A 26,807-nucleotide genomic window follows, 5' to 3' on the forward strand; every position below is an offset into this window, starting at 1 on the left:
GGATGATTTTCCTGATAGCTCAGATACTTGGTCTGCCATTACCTGTATAGATGCTGCGGCGAAGTCTGCTCAAGAGCCAGACAAATTTATTCAAGTGCCATCGAAGCGTCGCCGCAGCTCGAGGCGGTCGAATTTCAGTGTCGACGCAACTAACGCTTCTAAAGCGCCCAAGTGCAACCTCACAGTAATCATAAAACCAGTAGATACCGGATATCGTATTACTCGCTTTAATCCGCTGGCAATGAAGCAAGCATTTGAATCTCTGGGTCCAGATGCCGTCCTTCAAGTTCGCCCCAACGAGCGGCTTAATCTTCTGGCAGTTGACACCCGAACCGCGGTCGCTACTGAACGCCTTTTACAAATACGATCAATAGCAGGAATTGCAGTGCAAGCATACGAGCCCCGACCAAACAACTGTGGCGTAGGAGTAATCAAGGGTGTGCCTCTGGATCTTTTTCATGAAGATATCTACTCGGCACTATTGCAGAGAGTTCCAATAAAATCGGTGCGCCGTCTGGGAAATTCCGAAAATATCCGCATTGTTTTTGTGACAGAATCTGCGCCAGAATACGTTATTCTTGGATATACAAGATACCGTCTGCATGAATACATCCAAAAACCACGAAAATGTGGTAGATGTCAGTGCTTCGGCCATGTGACTACTGCTTGCCGACTAGCCTTGCACTGCCCACGCTGTGGGGGAAATCATAACCGTACCATGTGCCCAAGTGACATCCCCATTTGTCCCAACTGCGGAAAGCAGCATGAGGCAACGTTTTCCAGCTGCACTGCCTACCAAAAGGAGAAACTAATCTATAAGTACAAGATATCCAACAATACCGACTACAAGTCAGCAAAAGCTGCTTTAATTGACCAAAATCAAATCAGGAGTAGTCATCATAGAAAAAAAAAACCATTCACGGGAAAGAAATCACAAGGACAGTCACAGAAAGATGATGCTGGTCATCCAAGAATTGATGACGTGGTTGAATTTCCTCCTCTTCCACAACAATCAGAGGTTCAACAACCATCTGTACCAAGCCCACAAAAAATTACTGTACAGCAGCCTCATTCGAGGTGTGCATCCCGGAACCGCTCATGCGAAACCTCTATTCGCAGAAACTCTGACATTTCTAGTTCCCAACTGTGCTCACTTGTTGAGGCTGTTCGTGCTTTTCTTATACCACTCTCCTCGCCGGTGGCGAAAGCCATCCTTACAATTCTTGATTTCATATCTCCTCTCCTCGCGCAATGGCGGTAACAGACAATCAGTCGTCTGCTCCACCCAGCGTGCAAGCCATCCGAAATAAGGCCACCATCTTTCAATGGAATGCCTACAGCCTCCGCCCCCGTCTCTCTGACTTTCGACACTTCGTCTTCAAGCATCGTTTCCATATAATTGCTATATCAGAATCTTGGCTTAATACTACAATCCGTCTCTCAGGCTACACAGTACTGCAATCAACAACTGGTACAGACCTCAGTAAAGTTCTTCTGGCTATCCGGAAAGACGTCAACTTCATCCAGCATCCCATACCAACTGATCCACATAATGAGTACGTTGCAGCCACTTTAAAGTGCATGAACATGCAGTTTACAGTAATTGCTGCTTACATACCACCTCGTGCTAATTTCAATATTGAACGCCTACAAGATATCATGCGAAGTACCCCTGTGCCACACATTATAACGGGAGATTTTAACGCACATCGTCCTGCTTGGGGAGGCGTCAGATCGACAGCCAGAGGCCGGCAACTATTCGACTTCGCACTTTCCAACAATTCATTATTTCTCAACGACGGCCAAACAACTTACTATCAAGGAGCACGGTCCAGTGCTCTTGATATCTCCATGATCTCTGCTGATCTGTCAGCTTCAACAACCTGGTCTGTGGACATCGAGACTCATGGCAGCGATCACCTACCTACATATATTGAGGTTTGTGGCTTTTCTCTCGCCTCTCAGCGGCATAAAGTTCGCTACACGAACTGGGAAGCTTTCGCTGATGCCGTAGAAAAGCAGGATCTGTCAAACTTAAATTATGACTCCTTCATTGCTGCAGTAGCACATGCTCAAACATTGCACACGAGAGTCCTCTACCTGCCAAAGGTGTACTCAGCTGTTGACGCCGAATATGAAAAACTTCGAGCAATACGTCGCAGAGCAGAAAGACGAGCGCTCAAGACACTTTCTAGAGACGATATCCGGACTTCTAGGCGAGCACAAAAACACGTTCAACGCCATTTGGACAAGCTAGAAAGAAGGAAATGGACATCTTTTTGTGCAAAATTAGATCCTAGAAAGCCACTATCTAAAGTATGGAGTATTGTACGAAGCTTAAGAAGTCAGCCTTCACAACTACATCCTTTCGAGTGCGTGGCTCTAAATGGCAGAGACTTTCTGTTCAAAGATGATTGCTCCATTAGCAGCTCCTTCACTGCAAAATGTGCTCCCCACCTTTGTCCCGTCGCCCAACACTTCTTTCCTAGAAGAATTGTTCACTATGGAAGAACTTCAAGCTGCGCTAGCAGTTACCAACAAGAAAACTTGCCCAGGGCCTGACCATGTTAGCTACACTTCGCTGTCGCGTCTTGGAAGAAAAGCCAAAACTCAGCTGCTTACCATCTATAACAACTCTTGGATAGCTGGAAGCCTTGTAGAGAGCTGGAAGACTGCGCGCGTATACCCGTTCTTAAACCTGGTAAGCCATCAATTGGTCTAAACGCTTGTCCTATTGCACTGCTAAGCTGTGTTGGGAAATTGATGGAAAAATTGGTTCATTCACGCCTTACCTGGGACTTGACGAATAGGGGAATTTACCCTCCATCAATGTCTGGCTTCCGAAAAGGCCGAAGCAGTATTGATAATGTTATTGCTCTTGCCAACTGTGTCAGGCGCAGCAAAGCTGAGCGGTCTCTAATTATTGCCGTTTTTCTTGACGTTAAAGGAGCATTTGATAATGTCACGCACGAGGCGATTCATTCAGCCTTGCGTTCAATTGGCATTGCTGGACGAATGTATAACTGGCTTTCTGATTATCTTCGTGATAGGCCCATTTACATGTCAACGGATCAAGGTGACATGTCCTTACATCATGTGTCTCGTGGCGTTCCTCAGGGAGGGATTTTAAGTCCAACCCTCTTCAATATATCTCTTCTTGGTTTGGACAGGTCCTTGCCACCTACTGTTCAAATCTCCCTCTACGCAGATGACATCTGCATATGGTGCTCCGGAAGAAACAGGCGCATTGTGCATGCTCGGCTACAAAAAGCAATAGTTGGCATTGCATTATTTTTAAACAAGCGAGGTCTTGTTATATCTCCAGAAAAGTGCGCAGCAATTCCATTTTCACGACGTGATCTCTCCCGTTATGTACTGAAAGTTGCTGACACTCCTATACCGTATGTCAACCATAAAAAATTTTTAGGTGTGACCTTTGATAGGTCTCTTTCATGGTCACCACACGTTCAACAACTTAAGACCAAACTCTCTTCATACGTATCTATATTCCGTATGCTCTCAACGACCAGAAGAGGCTGCTCTACAGATTCCTTATTACGGCTTTATGGAGCACATTGTGAAGGTCTTCTGCGTTATAGCCTCCCTGTTCTTCAAGGCCTCTCGCAGTCAAGCATTAAACTACTTGAAGCCATGCAGGCCAAAGCTTTGAGAGTGTGCCTTGGTCTTCCAAAAAACACTTCCACAGTGGGTACTCTGGCGGAGAGCAGACGTCTGTCTGTAACCGTGCTGATACCGCAGGAGCTGCTTCGCGCCCAGCTGCGCTTTGCACGTGAACCTACCCACCCGTTTTCAGAGCAAAGCATGACATCACTCTCCAATCTACTGCCTGCGCAATATCAACGCGCAGTACCATCATCTTTCCCACCATGGAGGTTTGCTTCATGGCAAATTTCGACAACTATACCTGGCATCAAAAGAAAAGCCCACACCCCAGGACCCGCACTTAAATACTTCGCCCTTGAGCACATCTGTGCACGCTACAGTCATCATTGCCACATCTATACTGATGGCTCTGTCACAGCTATTTCTTCATCCATCGGCGTGTGGATACCATCAATGCACACCACAATCTCGGCAACACTCAGTCATCGCACTTCAGCTGTGACTACTGAGTTAACAGCTCTGAGAGAAGCAATTATATATATTCTACAACAACGCCCTGCAGCATGGGTTATCTTCAGCGATTGTCGCGCTGCACTACAATTGCTTAAATCATCAAGAATTCAGGAAGAGCTCGTCATTGACATAAATAAGCTACACACAGAGGCCTATGACCTGAGTCACAGCATTGTGCTACAGTGGTTACCTGCTCACTGCGGCATCGCGGGCGACGACCTCGCAGACGCCGCTGCAAAAGAACTAAAAGATTCCACAAGGACAATTTCAATACCATTTTCACGAAGAGATGCAGCAAGACTTGTAGCAACTGAATCATGGCGATTGCAACGCTCTCTGTGGTGTGACCCGAACCATCAATATCGACCTCTACACCGAATAGATCCCACTTACGTCTTTCGAATTCCTCACAATTTGAACAGGTGGCATCGAAACTGTCTACACAGAATCCGCTTAAATGTGTCATACACAAACTACTTCCTCCATAAAATAGGCATAGCGAGCAGGCCTCTGTGCTCTACATGTGATGTGTGTGAAAATTTTGAACATTTGGTAACCTCCTGTCAACGGTTTACTGCACATCGCAGGACACTGCGCAATAATTTACGCTTACCTAAAGAAACAACCTTGCGCCTTGAACATGTCCTGGGTCCTTGGTGCGACGGATCGTCTGCTGCGCGAGCTACCAAGGCCTTACTAACTTTTCTGAAGGACACAGGGTTGATTAATACCCTTTAAAACTCATCTGTGTGTGCTTATGTGCGTGTGAAAGTTAACTTTTCTTAAGGACACAGGGTTGATCAATACCCTTTAAAACTCATCTGTGTGCTTATGTGCGTGTGAAAGTGTGCGACACCGATTCTCTTTTTTTCTCATTTATTTCCCCTTCCCCTCCCACACTCTGTCACCCTCATCCCTCAACCCTCATCAGGAGTAGCATGCTAGGCTTACCACCAGGCAGACATCTCCTGTTGCCATTAAAATATATATCTCTCTCTCCAGTGAAACAATTGACCATATTATACTCGAATGCAATGGTATCCATCCGGAAGTTGATGCAGGCGAAATCACTGTTCCTGAAGCTCTGGGGTTTAGAGATAACAGTGGCCGGGTGAATCAACCGGCGGTGGAAACTAGCAAAAAACGGCTGGAAGATTGGTGGCTTAAAAGCAGAGAAGTGACATAATGTTAGTAATGTAGGAGCAAAATTTAATAAATAGAATGATGGTTTAGTTAACCATTCTAAATCAATAATTAAGATATATGGAGAAAAATGAGCATGATAGCTACTGCTACCACCCCGTTTAAAGGGGACGCTCCTATATTCCATCCATCCATCCATCCGTCCGTCCGTCCGTCCGTCCGTCCATCCATCCATCCATCCATCCATCCATCCATCGATCCATCGATCCATCGATCCATCCATCCATCCATCCATCCATCCATCCATCCATCCATCCATCCATCCATCCATCCATCGGACGTCAGCGACTCTGCTGACGACCTACCGACTGGAGCCCAGCATGTCACCTCATCACCTCAGGAACCTACAGCCACTTCTGCGACGGCACAGCCTCCCCTCCCAAGGCGGTCCACGCGACCCACAAGGCTAACCCATGCGTTTAGGCTATGACAGGAACTTTCAACAAATCACTAACGACTGATTTTTATTATTAAAGGGAGGGGGATGTATCATATCAGTGCCGGTGCCCGTTTGTTATCACCAGCTCATGTGAAACGTGCTGCACTGCCTCCTCTCTTCACAACCCTGCCTTCTCTCCCCACGGTCCTATATATGCACGAGACGTAATAAAGCTGGGTGTTGTTCCCTGACGGTGCCGTTCGTCATTCCGATCGACTGCACGATACAGTACTGATTCGAGCACTGGTGACAAGGGAAATAAAAAGGGAAATAGGAAAGTGGCTGGTTGTCTGTTTTACAAATCGTTTTATACAAAAAGGGAGACATCATTATTTTTCTCCATCTCTGGTTTTCCAAAACACGTTAGTGGTTCTTGTTAATACTCACTGCTAAACTGTCGAAACGATACAGAAGAAATCTCCCGATTACACCACCGACAACAAAAAATGGTTGCCTGCTTTGTATATGTGTATTCGTGTATTCGAAAGGAAAGGAGTGAGACAAGGCTGCATACTGTCGCCCTGCCTATTTAACCTATAGACTTTTTCAAAATTGGCCAGAGGGCGCTGCCATATTGGAGACCGGCAATGAAAATGAGCATGATAGCTACTGCTACCACCCCGTTTCAAAGGGGACGCTCCTATATTCCATTCCATTCCATTCCATTGGGCTGTGCTCATAACACAGGTAAAAGCTGCGGATTCTCCCCCCATACCTGGTTTTCAGCCCAGTCAAACTGGTTTCTCCAAATGTCGTGAAAAGGTCTATATGCCGAGGGCATCATGAGGAAGGCCGGTCTGGACGAGTCTTCAGCTGAAGCGAAGATTGCTGGGAAACGTATCAACAACCTTAGATATGCGGATGATACTACTTTAATGGCAGAAAGTGAAGTGGAACTCAAGGGACTTCTGATGCGCGTACAAGAAGAGAGTGAGAAGTTTTGGGCTTTAACTGAACATTAAAAAGACAAAGATCATGGCGTCTTGCCCCATCAAGTCCTGGAGCATCAAGGGACAAGAAGTGGAAGCTGTGACAGTTTTTCTCTTCTTAGGCTCCAAGATTATCCCGGAAGGAGACTGCAGCCATGAAATTAGGAGACTCCTGCTACTGGGAAAGAGAGCCATGGCTAGCCTTGACCGCCTAGTAAAGAGCAGAGACATTACACTGCCAACCAATATCCGTATAACTCGTGCTATGGTCTTTTCAGTTGTGATGTATGGATGCGAGAGTTGGACTGTGAAGAAGGCTGACCGCCGAAGAATTGACGCGTTTGAATTATGGTACTGGCGGAGAATCTTGAGAGTTCCTTGGACGGCCAGAAGATCAAATCAGTCGATATTGTCGACCATAAACCCTGACTGCTCATTGGAGGGTCAAATTCTAAAGTTAAAGCTCAGCTACTTTGGTCATCTGATGAGAAGAGAAGAGTCGCTGGAGAAAGATTTGATGTTGGGAAAGGTTTAGGGTCACCGGAGAAGGGGTAGGGAGCGAACGCGATGGTTATATGGCATCCTCGAGGCGCTGCAGATGAAGTTATGTGATGTTAGGAAGATAGTGAGAGACCGGAAAGCTTGGCGTGATATGGTCCATAGGGTCACAAAGAGTTGGACACGACTGAACGGCTGAACTGAACTGATTCGTACAGTCCTTATACTTTAAAACTCGGGCCGGGGGTCTCGAACCCCTTTTAAATGTTACTGGGGGCTCTCAGACCCCCCAAGACCTCCCTGACTTTAAGCCCTGCCAACCAATCGGAATGATCTTTTAGACACTCCCCTTCCTTTATGCGTGTACCGTGCGCTCATTTTTGTTTTTAATTTGGTCGAAAAATGTATTTTTGTAGGAAGTTCAAGAAGAAAGCACGGGGATATTTTTCAAGGTTCGTAGCGTGTCCGTTTCATATCCAATTAAAACCGCACTAACGACGAATGGTAAGAGCGCTCTGCACGTAGAAACGTTTACACGCAGCACAATGCGCATTTATTTCAGGAATTTAAAGTGGCAAGAAGTGAATACAATAGTGATGTTGCCCCACAACTTCTGTTTCAGCTGGTTTAGCTTGTGGGGTTTAACGTCTTAATAAAGCTCTTCAGGTTAGTAGTGACAGCATATAGTGGAGGACTCGGGAAATTTCGACCACCTGGGATTCTTTAACGTGCACTGATATCGCACAGCACACGGGCACCTTGCTTTTCGCCAACATCAAAAAGCGGAGCGTGCCCAAGGGTGCGTGCCCAAGCGGAGCGTGCCCAAGGGTCATTGAGGCGCCCTGGAGCACCTAACTAACCTAACCACAGCACCACCACGGTGGCGTTGTTTTAGCTGGATTATATGCTATGGAAAACAAAAGCATTTAAAAGACTATAGAGTATAGACACCAAATGTTGGTAGCATTTTTCATTTTGTTAATAATGCGTGAGACAATCCTGTATATGGATCACACGTGGTTTTCGGTTACGATGGCTAAATAATTTATAATTGAGTTTTCTTTCCTCACCGGTCTAGATGTTAGCAGCCGAGATATGGTTGTGGCGTCGCAATCAAAGCTAGGTTCCGCGCGGCATGAAACAAAGCGATATAATCGCCGACTCTTCGCCTTTTGTGATCCCTGTTCTTGAGGCAGGCTGGCTTTAGCGTGTTAGTGAATTCGCAGATAAGGATTATATATCGCTGCTCTTTTTCTCCTTCACGTCACATAGACTTGACTTTGACATCACAGCCATAGCTCGGCTAGCTCGGCTGTTGAAGTCGAAAGCGAAATGATGAGAAAAGAAATTCGATTATAAATTTTACAGCGGTCCTACGTGAATATCATGTGATGCGTGTACAGCAATGCCTTAAGCACAAAGGCTAAAACACGAAACCCAAAACTAGGAGTCCGCACCCCTGAATAGCAACTCCGATGATTTTCACACACACACACACACACACACACACACACACACACACACACACACACACACACACACACACACACACACACACACACACACACACACACACACACACACACACACACACACACACACACACACACACACACACACACACACACACACACACACACACACACACACACACACACACACACACACACACACACACACACACACACACACACACACACACACACACACACACACACACACACACACACACACACACACACACACACACACACACACACACACACACACACACACACACACACACACACACACACACACACGCACGCACACACACACACACACACACACACACACACACACACACACACACACACACACACACACACACACACACACACACACACACACACACATATATATATATATATATATATATATATATATGTATATATATATATATGATTAAAATAACGGTGCAGCGAAGCTTGGTGAACCAACTGCATATAATCTTGTCATGTAGCTATTAGTGCGCCTCAGATTATTTTTACATTCCGGTCAATTATTTATTTAACTAAGATAGATTATGCAAAATATTTATTATTCATTTTCGGGCCAAGTGTGTTTCATCATGTTGAGGAGGTGGTTCGGAAACAACATATCCCGTTTTTTCTACCAACGTACTTATTTTTTTTTTTGCGAAGTTTATTGCCTCAGGGCATAAGAGGAATGTCATGATGGATGAGGGGTGTGGTCAAATAAATGAAAAAAGGTTGGCTGATGCAATGAAATCGAGGAGTGAGCGATGATGCGGTCCCAGTGTCCAAACAGCATATGACTCCGGATTATGGGGGGAGAGGCCAGCTGCCACCAGGTGCCGGATCCGCGTTGGCTTCAACGCTGGGCAATCCCACAGTAGGTGATGGATGTCTGCTTCTATATTTTTAGACTTGCAGATGGGGCACCCAGGGTGTGGATATAAATACCGAAATTGTGGCCACTTTCGCATCACTGCTGGTGTTAGGGCCACACCAACTCTAATCCTCCGAAGCGCCACCTCCTCTGCACGGGTTAGACCGCGGGGGAGGCTTACCGTACACGGAGGTATAAGAGCACGTGTACGGCGCCGGAGGTGCTCCTTTCTTGTTAAAAGCAGGATGGCATTGTCTAATTTTATGAGGTTTGGCGATGTCGATGTCGAGTTTGAAAGGCGGGTTGCAGCATCCACTTGGCTTTGAGCACTTAAAAGGTCACGCGGGGTCCATTCAATACGAATTGGATTTGGTATGCGAGCCGCTAGACTGTGTAGGTTCTGGCAGATTTCCGGGCTACTACTAACTCGTCTAAGTAGCTTTGTCACCTGGAGGGCATGTACGTATGATAATACGGGCCGTGGAAAGCATGGGAATGGCGGTCACAGAGCGAAGCGCCTCTTGCACTGCAAGCAGTTCCGCACAAAAAGAAGATGGAGGTTCCGGTAATTGAAATGTTGACGTCTTGTTCAATGAAGATTTGCTAGGACAGTAAACTGCTGTTATCACTTCACGGGCTTTGATGCTTGCGTCGACGTAAATTATAATGGAACCATGTGGCAAGCGGGCGTCTTGTTCCATAATTCGGTCGCGAAGTGACGACGCCGTTTCCTGTGTTCTTGGTCGGCGTAAATCAGTCGGCTTATTATCGCTCAGCTGTACAAAACGCCAAGGTGGAAGAACTGGCAGTGGCGGTGGTAGTATTGAATGTTTCGAAGCATAAGCCTTCAGAGCACACGTTGCGTGAGAGAGTGTGGCCTTAAGCTTGCGTACATCACGTCGTTGCTGCACCAGTTCATGTTGTGTTTAGTTGTGCGTTTTCTTGGAGTGCCACGATTGGTGTAATGCGAGGGAGGCAGGTGATGACCCTCATTGCCTCTCGATTTATAGCCTCAAGTCGATCCCATTGTGCCCTTGTCAAATGCTGAAATTGGGCTTGATAAACAAGGCGCGGTTGCACAACTGCCCGCACCAACTGTCTCGCAACATCTGAGCGAGCGCCACCCATTTTTGGAGCAATGCGTGTAATCAAACCCAGTGTCTGTAACGCCTGTTTTTTAGCGCCAGACAGCCATGTAGTTCCAGTTCCTGACTCATGAATTGTTAAGCCCAGTATTTTTACTGTTGGACTTTCTTGAAGTGGGGTTCCGGATAGATGTAGACGAATAGGAGTTGCCGATAGTTTACGGCGGCCCCAGCGGTTGGCGACTGATATGAACGTAGTTTTACTGGCGGAAAGTTCAAGGCCAATGGCAGATGCATATGTGCACGTAATATCTAAAGCTGATTGCAGGGCCGATGATTGAGTCAGTAGGTCGTTGTGTGTGCTCCACACCGTGATGTCATCAGCGTATATTAAGAATTTAACATCAGAAATTTCATGTAACCGCCATGCAAGTGAGATAAACGCAATATTAAATAATGTTGGTGACAACACCGATCCCTGGGGTACGCCGCGAAGAGGGACAAATGATCCTATGGCCTCGTTATTGAGGCGTATTGCGAATTGTCTACTTTCAAGAAAAGATTTTACAAAATTGCGTACTCTAAGAGGTAAATGAAGCATGTCAATTGAATCCAGAATGGCAGCATGACTGATATTATCGTAAGCCTTTTCTACATCCATGGCGAGGACGGTGCGTACATTGTGGCTGCGTGTTGATGATAATACGGAGGACGCCAAGACATCCAATCCGTCTTCTGTGCCTATAGATGGTCGGAAGCCTATCTGGGCCGGGTGGTAGAAACCGTGATGTTCAAGCCACCACGAGATTCGTGTGGCGAGCATTTTCTTAGCAATCTTGCAAATTGTTGCCGTTAAAGAAATAGGTCGAAAGTTGCTTAGGTCTGTTGGTGCTTTCCCCGGCTTTGGAATAGGGATCACAATAGCCGATTTCCAGCTGTCTGGTACATCGCCGTCTAGCCATACCTTGTTAATGGTGTCAAGGAGTTGAGGAAGTGCATCACCACTGAGGTTCTTGTAAACCTCGTACGTAATGGAGTCCGGACCGGGCGCTGTCTTTCGGTTGGCCTCATCTATAGCTGCAAGCAATTCGGGCATGGAGAATGGGCTCGCGATTCCCTCGGTGTCGGCAGCAGATGGTAGCTTGTCGACATGGGCTGGCATGCCCCACAAGTAAGTTCTTGTAACTGGTGCAGGCAACACGTCGTACTTGGCGAAAAACTTGCGTGCTGCTTGTCTTGCGAAATCATTCGGAGACAAGTTTGCTGCAAAGCATGCTGTGGCCGCTGCATCGGGACGGCGACAACCGTGCTCCATGGCATGGAAAGTTCGCCAAAGATGAGCATTCGGTGACTGTGTGGAGAACTGCTCGCACCACAGGTACCATTGTCGCCGTGAGAGATCACGCTCATACCTTCTAGCCTTAGCAGTAATGTAATTTAGTCTTGTACGTGCATGCGCAGAAGTTGGGTCTCTGGTTGCAGTCAATTCCGCTTGTCGACGAGCAGCCCACAAGTTGAGCGGAGGCACATCCGGTGTTGGTCGACCAACCTCCACCCAGGTAATGGTTGTAGCCTCATTTAGTGCTCTTTTTATGCGGTCTAGAAGCGATGGTGCCGACTCCACAGAGTGATTTTGAAGAATGGCGCGGAAATTGTCCCAATGAACAACTGTACACTTGCGGCGTAATCGTCGGGCCTGTGATGGATAGAGACCGATGACAATAGGATGATGGTCACTGCCCCAGGAGTCCGGCTCTAAGTGCCACGAGGGGGTGCCGTTTCCTGACCACCACGTAAGATCTGGAGCGTATGTTCCACTCCTAGTATGAAGCACAGTCCTTGTTGGTGTATCTGGATGGTTCAGGAGAATAAACAGCGCATCCGTAAAGGCGTCTCGCACTCGCCTGCCGCGAGGACTTAAGGTGGGGTATCCCCAGTCCGGGTGAGGCGCATTGAAGTCCCCACCAACTAAAACTGGACATCCCGGGTATTGTTGCCTAACATTCAGTAACCATCCCAGGTTTATGCGGGAGGGAGAGCCACCACCAGGTCTTACATAGACTGACACAACTACAACAGTTGCCTTACCAAATTTGACTGCCACTGCAACAACTTCCTGATATGAAGTACACCAATTTTCCAGAGCAAAGCGTACCTGAGGAAACCGTGTGTCAACATATACAGCCACCTTTCCCGGAGGAGTATCCGTGTGAACACGTCGATCGTCCATGGAAGGAGACACGTATCCACTGAAACCAGGAATGGGTGGCAACGCGTTGGTCTCCTGCAGTAGCATGGCCCATACATGAAGCTTGTTCATGCGAAGACGGGATTTGAGCTCTCCAACCTTTGTGGAGAGCCCTCTACAGTTCCACTGAAGCACACCGCGATATCTTGTAGTCGCCATCTTGATTATGAGTCCAGATGTCGCAAAAGCACTGATTTCAGGTTAGATAACTGAGTGACCATAAACCTCAGTAACGATTTCGAAGAGTTATCAGGCAGGGCAGCAGAAGACTTTTGGGAGTCAGTGAACGGCATGGGAGTATGGGACATAATCGTTGTCGAGGCAGCTTTGATATTCGCGGTCTGAGATTCCGTTGCTCGCCTACGACGAGCAAGCAGTTCACGATGTTTGCGGAGCTTATAGACCTCCGCTAAAAGCCTTTCAATTTGGTCGTCAACTGCTGTCACATCGTCCTGCGGAGGTTCCGGCATGTCCTTCACGTTTGTACTCTGTTTGTGACGACATTGTGCACTCACATTAGCGCTGTAAGCATGTGGTGTACAGATTGCCGGTGGCTCTGTCTCAGATAGCTGTGGCCATTCATCGTCGTCCAACTGGAGAGCCTCGAATCTGTTGAATGTCTGAATCGGTGGTGAAGTAACATGTTGAGACCATTGCCTTTGTATTCCACGACGCACCTTTTGAGTTGCTTTCTGCTTTGTTGGGCAAGTTGGAGAGGTGATATCATGGTCATTAGCTTTGCAAAGTCCGCATCGGTAAGATACTGTTTCTTCTGGCATAGCGTCATCCGGTGTTGTAAAAGGACAGGACCTATGCATATGTCCAGGTCGGAAACAGGTATAACAGTAGACGACACTTGGTTTATATGGTCGAGGGCGTAGAATGCAGCCATATAGTATAGGCGAGTTGGGGGAGTCACGGGGCCTTGCAAGGTGACGATGCAAGAGCGCCCCTTTCCCATGCGACGAGCTTGAATCACACGATGAGTAGGGCAGTAGAGCTCACGCTGAAGTGTAGCCTGGTCCTCGTCAACGTCTACGTTGTAGACAATGCAGCGTTGTAGATCGGAACCATCAACAAGATAAACCTGGACTGGAACCGAGACTTCGCTTGTTACTGAAATACACTTAAGTGTTTGAAGACACTTAACAGCAGCCAAACTCGGGAGCCACACAGCAATTGTATTCGACTTCTTCCTGGCCGTGAAACCACGGAAACCCTTGGTTCCAAGACATGCGTCCAGATTCGCCTGAATAACTCTGTTTGGTATCTCAGTAAGGCACTTGGTTGTCAGAGCCTTAATGGTCACTTTATAGCATGGTGATCCGGGTGTTGAAAATACCGGGTGATCAGTTGTTGTACAGGAACGCTTGCCTTGTGAACTGTTGTTTGCGGTAGATGATCCCGGTGCAATGTCTTCTGAAGGACGCTTCTGAGCACCGCGCTGTGCCGCCCGTCCAGATGGTAGCGCTGAAGACACATCCATTGGCGTGCTCGGCTGCTCACTCACATTGGTGGAAACTCCATCACCAAGTGGAAGCTGGTTAGCCATTCCCGACCTCCGCCCTCGGGACAGATCACTCACGGGCTGATTCGCATTTTGAGACGGCAGGATATGTGCTGCAGCCGATGGACCAGGAGCAGGAACCAGGAGTTGGGACCCAGGCTCGGATGTCAATTGTGCGGTCGGTAATGCCGTCGAGACAGGCGGCGCCGACGAAGGTACCTCCGCCAGCGTGCCAGGGACGGCACTAGGCCTAGTCCCAGAGCGCAGTTCAGCTGCAGGAATTATGTGATGAATGCCACACTACCAGATGATACATGAGCGGTCGGAACCTCCTCGGACTCTGAGAAGTCAATTCTCTTGATGTAAGGATCGTATTTACGCGAAAGGTAATATTTTCACTCAAGCGATGAGCAGCCACCTCAGCAGGGACACTTCTTCTTCTTTCTCTGCCCAACGTACTTATGCAGTGGTGGTTTTTTCGGCATTTGAGGAAAGTCCGCGAAATATAATAAAATTGTCACGTGACTGCGCCCATGCGTTATAATACGGTTCGAGGTAGCGCTTGAACGACGAAGAAGTTGGAGACTCTCGCGCGCTTCGGCTAGCTAGGACTGTGGACTCTTGAGCTTGTGTTTTCGTGTTACCGTTTCCCGGGAACCTGTGTCTTGACTGTGTGTATCTGCCCCTGTTGCCGATACCCATAAATCCCTGTATTCGTGACAATATTGCAGCGCTCCCAGCAACGTTTGGACGAACGAAACGTACGGGGTGACCGTGCTTAAGTTAGTGACCGTTGCTCATTTTACGGGCTGCATCATGACACAAATAAAAAAGGAACGAGCCTGCCTTGAATTATTCGACTTGAGCGCTTTTTCTTCCTTAGATGCGGCTTGATGCGCCCTCTGCTTCACAAACCGTGAAGCAAAGAAAATTTTTTATATGTATGGACCTGATTCGACTTGAAAGCGTCACTATTTTTTTTCTTCAGCATTTTAGTCCAATCTGCGTCTATCCATGTCCTAATTATGCCCACAAATTGCTGTGGGAGTACAAAGCCTAGATATATATGGAGCACTTTTCTCATGTTCTGCCGTCTGAACCAACTAAAGCCGAAAACATAATTATAGTATAAAGTTGAGAGTATGCCTTCTGCCCCAACAGCACAACTGCAGGTATGGCCGATGAGAAAAAATCAGATGGCATAAGGACAGAGATTATGAAACTCTTGAGAGCACGAAATGAACAATGAACAGAGGCAGCCTCGGTCAGTTTCACCAACGTTTCATCAATCAGATCCGCATTCATCTAGATGAAATGCTTTGAAATAAAGTTTGTCGGCAGATCAATCTAGCCCCCGAGCGACATGCGCGCCAATCGCGGAGGCGAGCACGTCCCTATCATGAAGGCTAGAGCAGATGACGGCGCCTGCAGTGCTGTGCGCGTCGTCACGAATGACAAGATGGAAGCTTGGGCGAGTTGGTGACGGTTTTCTTGCAACATAGCGCTAAACAGACAGGGACACAACGAGACACACGGGACGGGCGCTAACCGTGTCCTTGGGATGGCTGATACCCACCAAACCACCACCGCAGTTCAGGCGGTAGAATCTTGTGTCGAATGTAGAATCCAAGCACTGTCGATTTGCAGGCAGCCAAGGCGATGAGGGAGACTATAGTGCACGGTATTTCTTCTGCAAAGGGCCATTTTCCATGTATGTCTTTGCAACCGTGCACTATAGTGCGGTTTGGCAGGTCGCTACGACCTTTATCCAAGGTACTTCTGCTTCACACGCACAAATGCACGAGGCAGATCTAAGATTCTGTTTACCCGAGGCTCGCACTCCTACGCCGCTTCTATTTTAAGCTCTTTCCACCCTGTTGCTCCGATTACTATACGATTTGAGGCTTAGCTACCAAATTATCTAGTTCAGTTTGCGTCGACCTCTAGTCATATCTCAAATTAGTGGAGAGCTGAGCATGAACGTTTGATCCCTCGAGCACGTCTTATTCGCTTCCAATTATTTCAATTGCAAGTTAGCGCGCACTTGTCCTGTGTCATCTTTCAAGTCCTTGTTTCTTTCGCACTAAGCCCCCCTTCAAATACTGATTTACTAATTGACCGTAACTTCACCTAGTTCAAATGAAAAGTTTGTTGTATTATAAGAAGTTCATCGTTAAATTATTTACCTTACTTGCGGCGCTAAAGAAGTTCACTCTTCCTGAGCGCTCCTTGTAGTAGTCATTTTTAAGAGATGTATGTGTACCATTAAGTTTATAAGCAATGTTTACTGTTTTCCTTCGCAATCTTGAAGATATAAGATAACGACACTCGATATGACACGTTTATCAAGGCTATGAATTCCGCCGATTGACCCGCATGCAATTTCAAGCTTATTGAAGAAAAAGATAGATCAGTTAAAAACTTCACGGCCTAACGCTTCGTCTTTTTCGCCTGCATCTTCGAATGAACCAACCATCGGTAAATTCCAGCCTCTACTCTTGTTTTCCTCCTTTGATTTCAAGAAATTTTCAAGGCATTCAAAGTTGTCCATATGCGCCGTTTGCCTCTTAATTTCTGAGAACAGCACCAGCTTAAATTGTCAATTCTTGCGTATTTTGTGCAAAACGCTGCCCCATCCCCAGTAAACTTATTGCAGGCCCGGAAGCAACTTTCCAGCAAATCACGATTTTGGACCACGCACAAGGAAATCAATGATATATTGTACGCATCATTCGCAGTTTAGACGCATTGCTGTGAGCATGGGAAAACTAGCAGACAGCGACAGTTGCCTTTTATAGCGCTGTACTTAAGACAAACCTCCACAAGGCATAATAGCTTGGTAGGCTATAGCCTCGCGCCTGGTTTATCGTGCCCACTGAATCTGGAAGCCTAAACGATTGTGAAGGCCGACGTGTTGATCTGCTGTGCCGAGGAGATAGTGATGTTCGAACGGCGTCAGTAAAGCCCTTCGGTGAATGGCTTTAGCTAAGAATGTGAAGATGACGCTAGGAAATTAAGTGATGCGCTGAGCACCGCGATACGCGCGACACATCTGTAAATTCATGCTGAGTGGTAATGTTCCGCAGAATATGACGGCCGATTACTCCAGCGAAGTGGTTTTCTTGCTTAGCTGTTTCATTAAGTCCAAAAGCTTCACTGCGCTAAAGCTGTTTTAATCCATTCTTGAAGAATGTGGACGCCCTGCATGTTGTCCATGACTGTAGTCACAGCACATACCTTGTGATTGTGGGCTCAAAGGCACGGGTGACGTGTGGTGCTTTTCTTACTCCGCGTGGGCCGTGGGGTTACTTAGTTGCGCTTTCCCATGAGTCACCGACTGCTGCTGGCTTCTGTCCCTATTAGGCAACTCTTATACACTATATCATCCAATTGACGACACACGCATCGCGAACCTGAAGGCATGAAGCGACTCGACCAGACCGCTAGTTCGGCCGCCACTTGACGTGGCGTCATCTGTAGTCACAGCAGCGATCTCACGTTTTCGCAACGCCGTTGAGCCGAGAGAGCTGCCTGTCAATACGGCGTCCCGGCATCCCCATCTTTCCCGACCCATTAGCTCCCGGTTTTCTCCCGTTCGGGAGGAGAAGACGGCAGGAAGGCACGCGCTCCATGACGTTGCCGGTGACGTCACCGCTGCAACGTCGGCCGCTGCGTCACGGAGCCGTCACTGTTGACGTCACTGCCATCCTCGCTTTCTTCGCCCTCCTTTCACTCCATCCTCGCTTCCCGTCTCCCGCGCTCTGTTGCATCCTCCAGGGCGCTTGTTTTTAGCTGCCGCCTTGTCGTCGCAGACGCTCTCTCTCCCGTTCCATCTGCCCTCCTCCGTCGCCGCACAGTGAGAGCGCCGTCAACCCCGTGGCATTTTCGGGTTTCGCGGGCCGGTTGGCTGGCACGGCTCTCCGCCGCCACTCCCTCGCTCGAGACGTGCGCGTGCGCGCACACACCGCAGGTCCTCCGTTGCTGAGAGAGAGCGCGCACCTTCGTTCCTCTATGCTGCGGCTCCGTGGAGCGTTGAGCATCAGTCGCACGGCGGACACGGCCAGCAGACGCGCTTAGAGGTGACGCGATGACGACGACGATGGGGATGATGACTGCACCGACTGCAGCGGACTCTGCGACAGGATCGGTGCACCGTGGCGAAGAAGCTTCTGCTCGGTGAAAAAGACCGCCGTTGCAGTGCGAGAAGGGGGAACAAGGACCGTGGCGGGACGCGAACGGTGAGCGCGAACGCTAAAGGTCAAACTGCGCCGGAGTCCAGGCCGTTGATGGTGCGGGCGCCCAGGCGGGTCGGATTCTGACGCATCGGCTCGCGGCTTCATCTTGACGGCGTTGTCGGATACTGCTGCGTCACAGACAGGTGAGAACTGGTTTTGCTTCAACCTGTGTTGCGTGGTGCGCGACGCCTGTCAGGGGAAGGACAGAGAATTGACTGCATGAGCTCAGCCATCGTGTGCGAAGAATGTGATGTATTTAACACATTCATATGCTTGCATTTGACTAGGCGAAGAGACTTGGAGCTCATGGAGTCGAAACGTTTGGAATTTTTAGGCATCGCAGACGTCAATTACGACGGTTTTTATTCCAGGAGTCAGGTTCTCAGGTGCACGTTCTGCAGCAATCTCTATTAAAGAATGAATTGAAAGGACCTAGGAGCTTGGATGCGTGTCATATTGCTGTTATCAAAGATGTTATGTACGTTATTTCGTAATAACTCACGTTAGTAAAACTTCATTTTATTTAAAATTCTTAAGAGCCGTAAAGTAAATAAGATGGGCTGGCATCAATATTAATAGAACAGCTGGATTCTAGTTACCGTGCTCACATAATTGAAGCCCTCATAAAATGAGAAAACTAAAAAGAATGTTAAAAACAAGAACACATTAAAACTAAATTTATAAAATTTGCAGATACACAAGTTACTCTTTTTCTTGAGCAATATTAACAGTGGATCGCAGTTATAGTTGGTTGCTCACTGGTACTGACGACAAATGTTCCGAATGATGACCTTATTCGTCCTATACATTTATCATATCAAAAGAAAACTGTCTTCAAATGAAAAATCACTGCTGTGACTCGTTATCGCATCTCATGCCTGTTCGCGACTTTTCTTGCGGAAAAGTTTTAATGACGCCCTTGAGCTAATGGTAAACAAATCTGTCGTATCTTTGTTGTGTTTTCACTTTGTATACTGCATAGGTAATCAACAAACGAGCTTAAAAATCACCGTGACATAATTCTTCGCCCGGCGCGTCCCGCTGTGACGGATTCGTTGCGTATGACGTGTTGCCGCCGTAGTTGTGCTGATGCCAGAGTGGGGTTGGAACGACTCCAGCACTAAAGTCTGACCCCTTGTCGGCCAGAAGCGTGATGAAATGCGAACTGAGTGTTGACGAATTCTGTTCCAGAAGATGGCAAGATGACATATCGTTATATGAGGGATAATCACCTGAAATGTGGATAGCTGAACCTCCCTGTCAAACAAAAGTAACAACGTTTTTTTATTTCTGAAAATCGTGTGTGCTAGCCCAACTTTTAACCTGACACGTGATGCCGATTCCTCATCTGGACTGATAGTTCATGGAACTTGTTCCGAATTCGGGGAGACCTGTCGTAGAGCCAACGAACATATTCGTGATGAAGAATTGGTTAGCAATAAACTAAGATCGATAGAACAGGCACTCTGCCTTAATGTCTGCCTTAATTGTTTTGTTTAATTTCCTCGGAATAGATTCTGTGGAGTGTTTTAGTCCTTTTCATAACGCTAGTTAGCATAAACTGGCGCAGCCGACAGAGATTTGAAAGTGGACTTTCAGGCGCCTCCGTGTTTTGGAAAATATTAGCATATGCATTCAGAGCGCTTCTCGAAAAATTCGACGTCGTCATCCCTTGACCATTTTTATTGTTATTCCGTCGAATCAACAGCCTGGAGCAGATATAGAAGCCGTACACCCTTTGCCAAAAGTTCAGAGCCCAGAGGGTCTACTTCTGAGCCATACTATGTGGCCCGTAATATTTCCAGGTTTCCAAACTTGCTCAAGGCAAGGAGATTTTTCGTCCTACCCTCTTCAATGGCTAGGACTCCCACGATTGTTAAAGAAGTCATCATATGCGGCTTAAAAGCAAACCATCTGGGCTCTAAACTTTTCACAAAGGCTATACATACATGTGTGAATGACGCTTGGGTGCTTGTAAAATCATGTGGAATGTTGTAAATCAACATTTTTCGATGAATTCTCAGTGTCTTTAGTTTCTGATCGGTAGACGCGTCGGCTGATTGAATCAGCGGGCGGATACGGTAACAATGGCAACGGCTGACCTCAACCTGATCATCGCTACATGCTCCACCCTCAACAGACGACGCGACAGTGTTAATGGTTCTATCCCATCTTGTATGAGCTACCCGAGTTGGCAGCTCCTGTCATGTCACGTGGTCCTGTGACGTCACTAAATCCACCAACCAATCAGTGCCGGCAATTTCACCTGTCAATTACCACCTGCACAGCCATGCCCCTGATAATTCGCTCATAGAGTCGACAAGGGCGACTCCGACAGCATCGGATTTCCTGTACAATGGGGCTTAATGCTGAGCACCGCAGTAAGCATGGCCTGCATGTGCTACATTGAGGTCGCAGTCGAGCTGGCTGGGCCTTATAGTATAAACGGCTTTAAGCACGTCGTTTTCATTCAGGCTGTCCAGCAATTGCAGCATCGAGCAAATTAAAGACCCACTTAGCAATAATCTATACCTGCGGGGAAAGAGTCGGAGATTGCAAGGAAACGGTAAAAAACTGATGATCTTTGATTTCTATGCATAATAAACGTGAATTTCTTAGGAAAAAGCGAATGAATAGGCTACAACACCAAATAAAAGTGAACAAACGACAGGAAATTCAATTTTTTTTTCTTTTTTTTTGTGTACACTATTGTGCAACTCCACATGTTTAAGTAAGTCCAGAAAAGATCCATTCCGGCATTCAAAACCTTTGCTGCTTCGACGCGTAGTAAATGTTGTGAATAAGTGAGCAAAACTGAACAAACGAAAAAGTGTTATACACGAAGAAACACGCGTCAGAGTGGGACTTGCGCAAAAGCACGAGAATAGACGGGTCGAGCGCTTTCGCCACTCAAAATACGCGGCTGAGTTGTGATCCTTTCGGAACCGATTGCGCACTGCTTTCGTCGGGATCGTCGCTTGTATATCTTTTCCTATTGCAAGCCGTTCTCGATGAAGAGAGCATTAGCGAGCAGTTTTTTATTATAACGGGATATACCCAAATAATTAGCGTGCGCTAACAAAGTATTAGATCCAAGCCAGCCTGCACTGAGTGTTTTCGAGAAATTTTTTTTTCCCTTCTTTCTTTCTTTCTTTTTGTAAGGGAGCACCGTGCAACGGGTCCTCCCTTACAAATGGTGTGCCAGCCCCTGGAGGGGGCCAGCCTGTTAGTGGCACTGGTGATCTTGAGTCACTGATCTTGTAGCGATAAGCTCGACATGAGCTGTTCCCATCTACGTCACCCCTTTATTTAACCTAGGTAAATAAGCCATACGCATAGGCCATCTGGCCGAGTGCGGCCGAGGTCCGCTAGTGTAGTGTCGGGTGAATCCATCAGGCGGCGTGACATAACTCGCAATGACTACGCATTAATGCACCTAAACAGGCTTCAGTGCACCCTAGAAAATTTTAATATTTCATCTAGAATAAACCAGGTAGCGTCTGACCTCAGTCAACTCAGGCTGAAGGTGCCATGTTCTCTTTAATGCCAGGTTTCAAGCTTCTTTTTTTTTTAATAGTAGTACGAAACAAGATGGCTGAGTACCGAAGCTGTCGAACACCGCATATTCATGGATGCTTACCCCGAAACAACAGGCGTACAAATCCGCGAGAAAATCTTGGCTAACACGTAGTGGGCTGCGTACACGTTAAATTTCGCTTATTGAGAATCCTCGCGCAACAATAAGTATTCAGTGTGTAGGGACAGAATTTGCGGCGTAGAGCAGAAGAACTCTTTAGCATGCTCTAAGGCACCACTACAAGGTTTCGGAACAGTCTAATAAGGAATTAGGCTAGGTTCTCACTGGCGGGTGTGAACAGGGAAGCGTGAACTCCTCACAAGTGCGAACTCCTGACAAGCGCGAACTATTGGCCAGCGCGAACACCTGGCCAGTGCGAACACCTTGCCAGTGCGAACTCCTGGCCAGTGTGAACTCCTGGCCCATGGTAACTGCTGGTTCCAAACTGGCTCCAAACTGGCCACTGCGAGCTCCTGGCATGCATGAACTTTCGGCAAGTGTGCATTTCCTGCCATAAAAATGGCGTTTGGAAAGTTACCCGGGTTGACGTCACCATGTTCTGTTCATGATTGAAGAGCACAGCTTTGCATACTAGAAATGTTTTGGTCAGTAAGAAGTATTCAAGCAAATTTGGTCCCTAATGGGCATTTCCGTTCGGAGGCTCGTATCAGTAGGATGAATCAGGGAGAGATGACGTAGTTGTGCCAGTTTAATATATCTTACTTCGAACGTTCGCACATTTGCGCAGCGGGAATGAGGTGGATAGATCTAATTAAGCCTTTGTACAAATAACAGCATACACAACAGTTTAAATAAGTCTCAACAATATATCCCCTGTGCAAGCAAGCACATACAGGCAGTTCAAGTTTTAATACCTTCAGATGCGATTGGACATGACAGCAAAGAAAAAAGAGAGAAGGAAAAAATAATGGCTTAGGTAAAATGAAAATCATACTCGGAAAACGCATGCGTTGTCGGTAGATGGCAAAATAACTCATTCAAGAAGTATACAAGCTGTTAATGATGCAGACATTCTTGTAAAATCTAAACGGTTTCCCCGAGTTGCATTTCTTTAATCTAACTTAGTCGTCGGGACTTCAGTCTTTAAAACAGGAAGCGCTGAATACTGGTGCCCTGGTATACAAATCAACGCCGACGAAATGACAGGTGAAAATGGGGATATCGAGCGTTATCCGCAGCGTCAAAAAATTCAAGAACTGTACCCGGATTTCATACCCTGATTGAAAATTGCCGATCTGGCATGCTTTCGTTTCACCTGCCCGCTGCAGAATGCAATCCAGTGAAAGTCATCGAAGCATAAGCAGCGACTTACAAATTACTTGACTGCAATGTTCCGAGCTAGTGCAAATGTGCTTGCAGCGTATGTCGCAAATACAAAGTGCGAAGTTTGAGTGAAGCAGGTCCGGTAATGAGAGGAAATGCAGATAATGCACCTGCTTGGCAAACTCCACACAGGTGACATGCCAGAAGACTCGATCGACCATATTTCTTGATCAAGTTTATTTTTGGCTTTAATTTCGCAAGCTAGTGACAACTTTATACAAACATGCATTTCCGAGAGTAGGGTCGACGCAAGGCCGTTCACGATATCAGATAATTTTCGCGTGCACTGATGAATTAAAACGGGCCCAACAGGGCCCTGCGAACTCCGCGCACAAACATAATCCGCACGAGCATGTTTTGTTTTCCAGCGAAGCGATGTTTGCTCTGTAAACAACAGCTTGTATGCGCCTACCTGAAGCGATTTAGCTTGTACTCCCTCTGGTTCTAACACCGAAAGGATTAGTAACCATCAACATATTTTCTTACCGAGAAACGGTGAGATGGGAGAGAAGAAAAGGTGTGTGGTTTTGTTTCTCACATGATGCCGACCCTTTACCCTTTCTCCGCTTTATCTGCCAAGCAACGTACGCCACGGGTTGGTTGCTAAATTTGCGGAAGTTTCTGGTAAGAGAGTCTTGCTCGGGAAAGGGTGACGGCAGAATTGTTATCAGAAAGTCTGAGATCATAAGTACAAAAAAAAAAAAAAGGTGGATTACAACTGTTTGCGTCTTACGTTAGAAACGGAAACGTTGATGCGGCCCCACGTGGTCATGACGTCACCTGTTCTTCCTGTTTCCTTTATCGGCTCCGTGCTTAATTGATTGGTAGTTACATCACGCAACGTTCGGCTGTTTTTAGTTACTTTCATACGTGGCGTTTCTCTGTTCCCGAAAGCCCGCACTAAGCTGTTTCATAAGTGTTTCAAAATTCTCATCGCGATTTTTCTCTGTCAATCTGTGCCCGTTTAAATGGATCAACGTCAATTAAGTTTCAAGTTTCGAACTTGTCGTCCAACAATCGGTGCTTTCGTAACGCATTATTATTATTTTTTTTTTCATTGTAGCCGTGGGTACTCCTGAACTTAGCAAACATCACTGGTGACACATTTAAAAATAGACCGTTCGACGCGTCCCCTACAGGAGGTCACACTAACTTATTTCTTGTCTGAGCGTTTGTGGGTCCTGTTAGGATGCATCGCTGTGGTGTCCACTGAAGTTCTTACTCGTGAATTACAAGCAGCTTACTATTAAGTTTTCAGAGCAGGCAGTTTTACATATACTTGTTAAGGCGGCCAGCTCTTTTACGCTGCAGCCGATAACGGCGCAGTTGTTTAAAGCACGCCGAAATCCTTTCGAGACGCCCTATGTAATCCTTTTTTCTTCCTCTCCTCTTCTGCCGCTCATATTTCACTCCGATATCGCCAGTTATAACTATACCAGACTGAAAGTGGAGGTTACACTTCATACAAGCAGTATTTCTCGTTTTTTCTGGTCATCATGGTACTGCTTATTCTGAAGTCTACCGCTTCGGCGCCAAACCAAGTTCGCTGCGCATTTCATTCGGGTACAACACAATAAAGAATCGACTAATGCCTCTCAAAGAAGGCTGTGGAAAGTAAAGGCGTCGGCCTATTCTAATGACGTCATGATTTATCCTTTTACACCTGTCTGGAACTAAAGGCGTCGGCGTATTGTCGTGACGTCATGGTTGATCCTCTTGCACCTGCCGGTCTCCTACGCGGTGTCACGCTCGCAGGTAAAGGGATTAACTGCGACTGGACGGCCTCCTCGGAGGAGCAGTTACCACTTTGTTTGCGAGCTGAATGCTAGTGTAGTTTTGCAATGCTCTTCTCAGGTCACGTGATTACAACCGTTAGAGTGATGACGTCGGTTGCCAAGTCAACAGAAACCCGAACAGAGAGCTTCTGCAGTGTTTTTGGAGAGATTAGGGTTCTTAGCAGTACAACGCCCTTTCTTCAAAGAGAATTCGATGCTAGAAGCGAAAGCAACGGGTCTGTAATATTGAGCTTAGTTTTGTGCCATCAATCTTGGCAGGACCATGATGGCGGCGCATAACCTGCACTTCGCGCTTTACCCCTCTCCCCGTTCTTCCTCCCGCCGGAGTTTGCCACCGTCTTCAAGTCCCGCTCCGTCACATGCACATCAACGAGATGCATGAACCCACATTTCGGTTATCACATAGAAAAGCGGACTGAAATTAAGGAAGAATGATGAGCGCTGAGCAAGTTCCGCACGTTTTATGACAAGTATGGAGATACTTTGAATGCGCTGCTTTTAGTGGAAAGAATGCGTGCTGGTGACTTCCCCGCCACGTTCAGGGCAGCATTTATACTTTCTTCCCTTTAAAGGGAGTTTGCGACCAATTTTGTTTTCATATTTTGTTTCTTTTTAATAATGCACAAGCCATCAGTGTACATGGATCACTACTTGATAAGCGCCAATGACCAATAAGTGATTTATATAGAGTTTGAATTGCCAATTGAATTTGTTCTCTTGCCTGTTTCAGTTTCAGCAGGCGAGCGATGGCTATAACGTCAATGGTCAGTACAAGTCACGTGAGGCATTAAGAAAACTGCAGTGTATAATCCCTGTATCTTCACTAGTTCTGCTGACGACTGTTGAGCCAGGTCCCCGCAGTTGTTTTCATTATCTAGTTTTCTATAAGGACCTTCTACGTCATAGCCATCACTCGGCTGTTGAAATGGAAACAGGAGAAGATATTCAACCGCAGTTTAGCGTTAGTAGGTGAATATCACGTGGTGATATCCATGTACAATAGCGTTCTACTTATCATTAGAGGGAAGAAAAACAATCGAAAAGCTCTGTCTATGCTCTCCTAAATCCGCATTCAAACGGAGAATGCGTTTTTTTTTTCTTTTCAGCAGGCCGGCTGTGTTTATATAAACAAGTGATAGGTAGATACATAACTAGTTAGTAATGCCCAATGTGTCGTTTGAATCTGCGATTCCCTCCCTTATAATTTGCAGGTTAACTGATTGTACAAGGCTGTACTAAGGTTGTAAGTAAAACTGAAAGGAAAATTTATTTCCCAACCTTTTTGGGTGAGCGTTCTTCATTTTGAGGCAAGGCGAGCGCTCCCTTTAATTATTTAAAGGGACACTGCAGCACTTTTTGCAAAAGTTGGGCTTTCAGCAGAAAGCCATAGTTTTTCATGCTGCAAACGCAAGTATCAG

At 46.8% G+C, this 26,807-nt stretch overlaps 1 protein-coding gene across 3 annotated transcripts in view; it reads left to right on the forward strand.

Moving 5' to 3' along the window:
• The window catches only part of LOC146189813 (serine/threonine-protein kinase SBK1-like), an 82,829-nt gene that overhangs the window by 6,726 nt on the left and 49,296 nt on the right, over positions 1-26,807 (forward strand). For 2 of the 3 annotated variants that reach the window (XM_084604570.1, XM_084604571.1), the window contains exon 1: positions 18,354-18,815. The exons of the other annotated variant lie outside the window; for it this stretch is intronic. The gene's annotated coding sequence lies outside the window, so the exon portion shown is untranslated. Of the gene's footprint in view, positions 1-18,353; positions 18,816-26,807 lie in introns of those variants that run through there. 3 annotated transcript variants of the gene reach the window in all.

This window comes from Amblyomma maculatum, chromosome 5 (assembly GCF_055883805.1).
Source record: "Amblyomma maculatum isolate TAMU_Amacu chromosome 5, ASM5588380v1, whole genome shotgun sequence".
In the NCBI taxonomy this organism is placed as follows: domain Eukaryota; kingdom Metazoa; phylum Arthropoda; class Arachnida; order Ixodida; family Ixodidae; genus Amblyomma; species Amblyomma maculatum.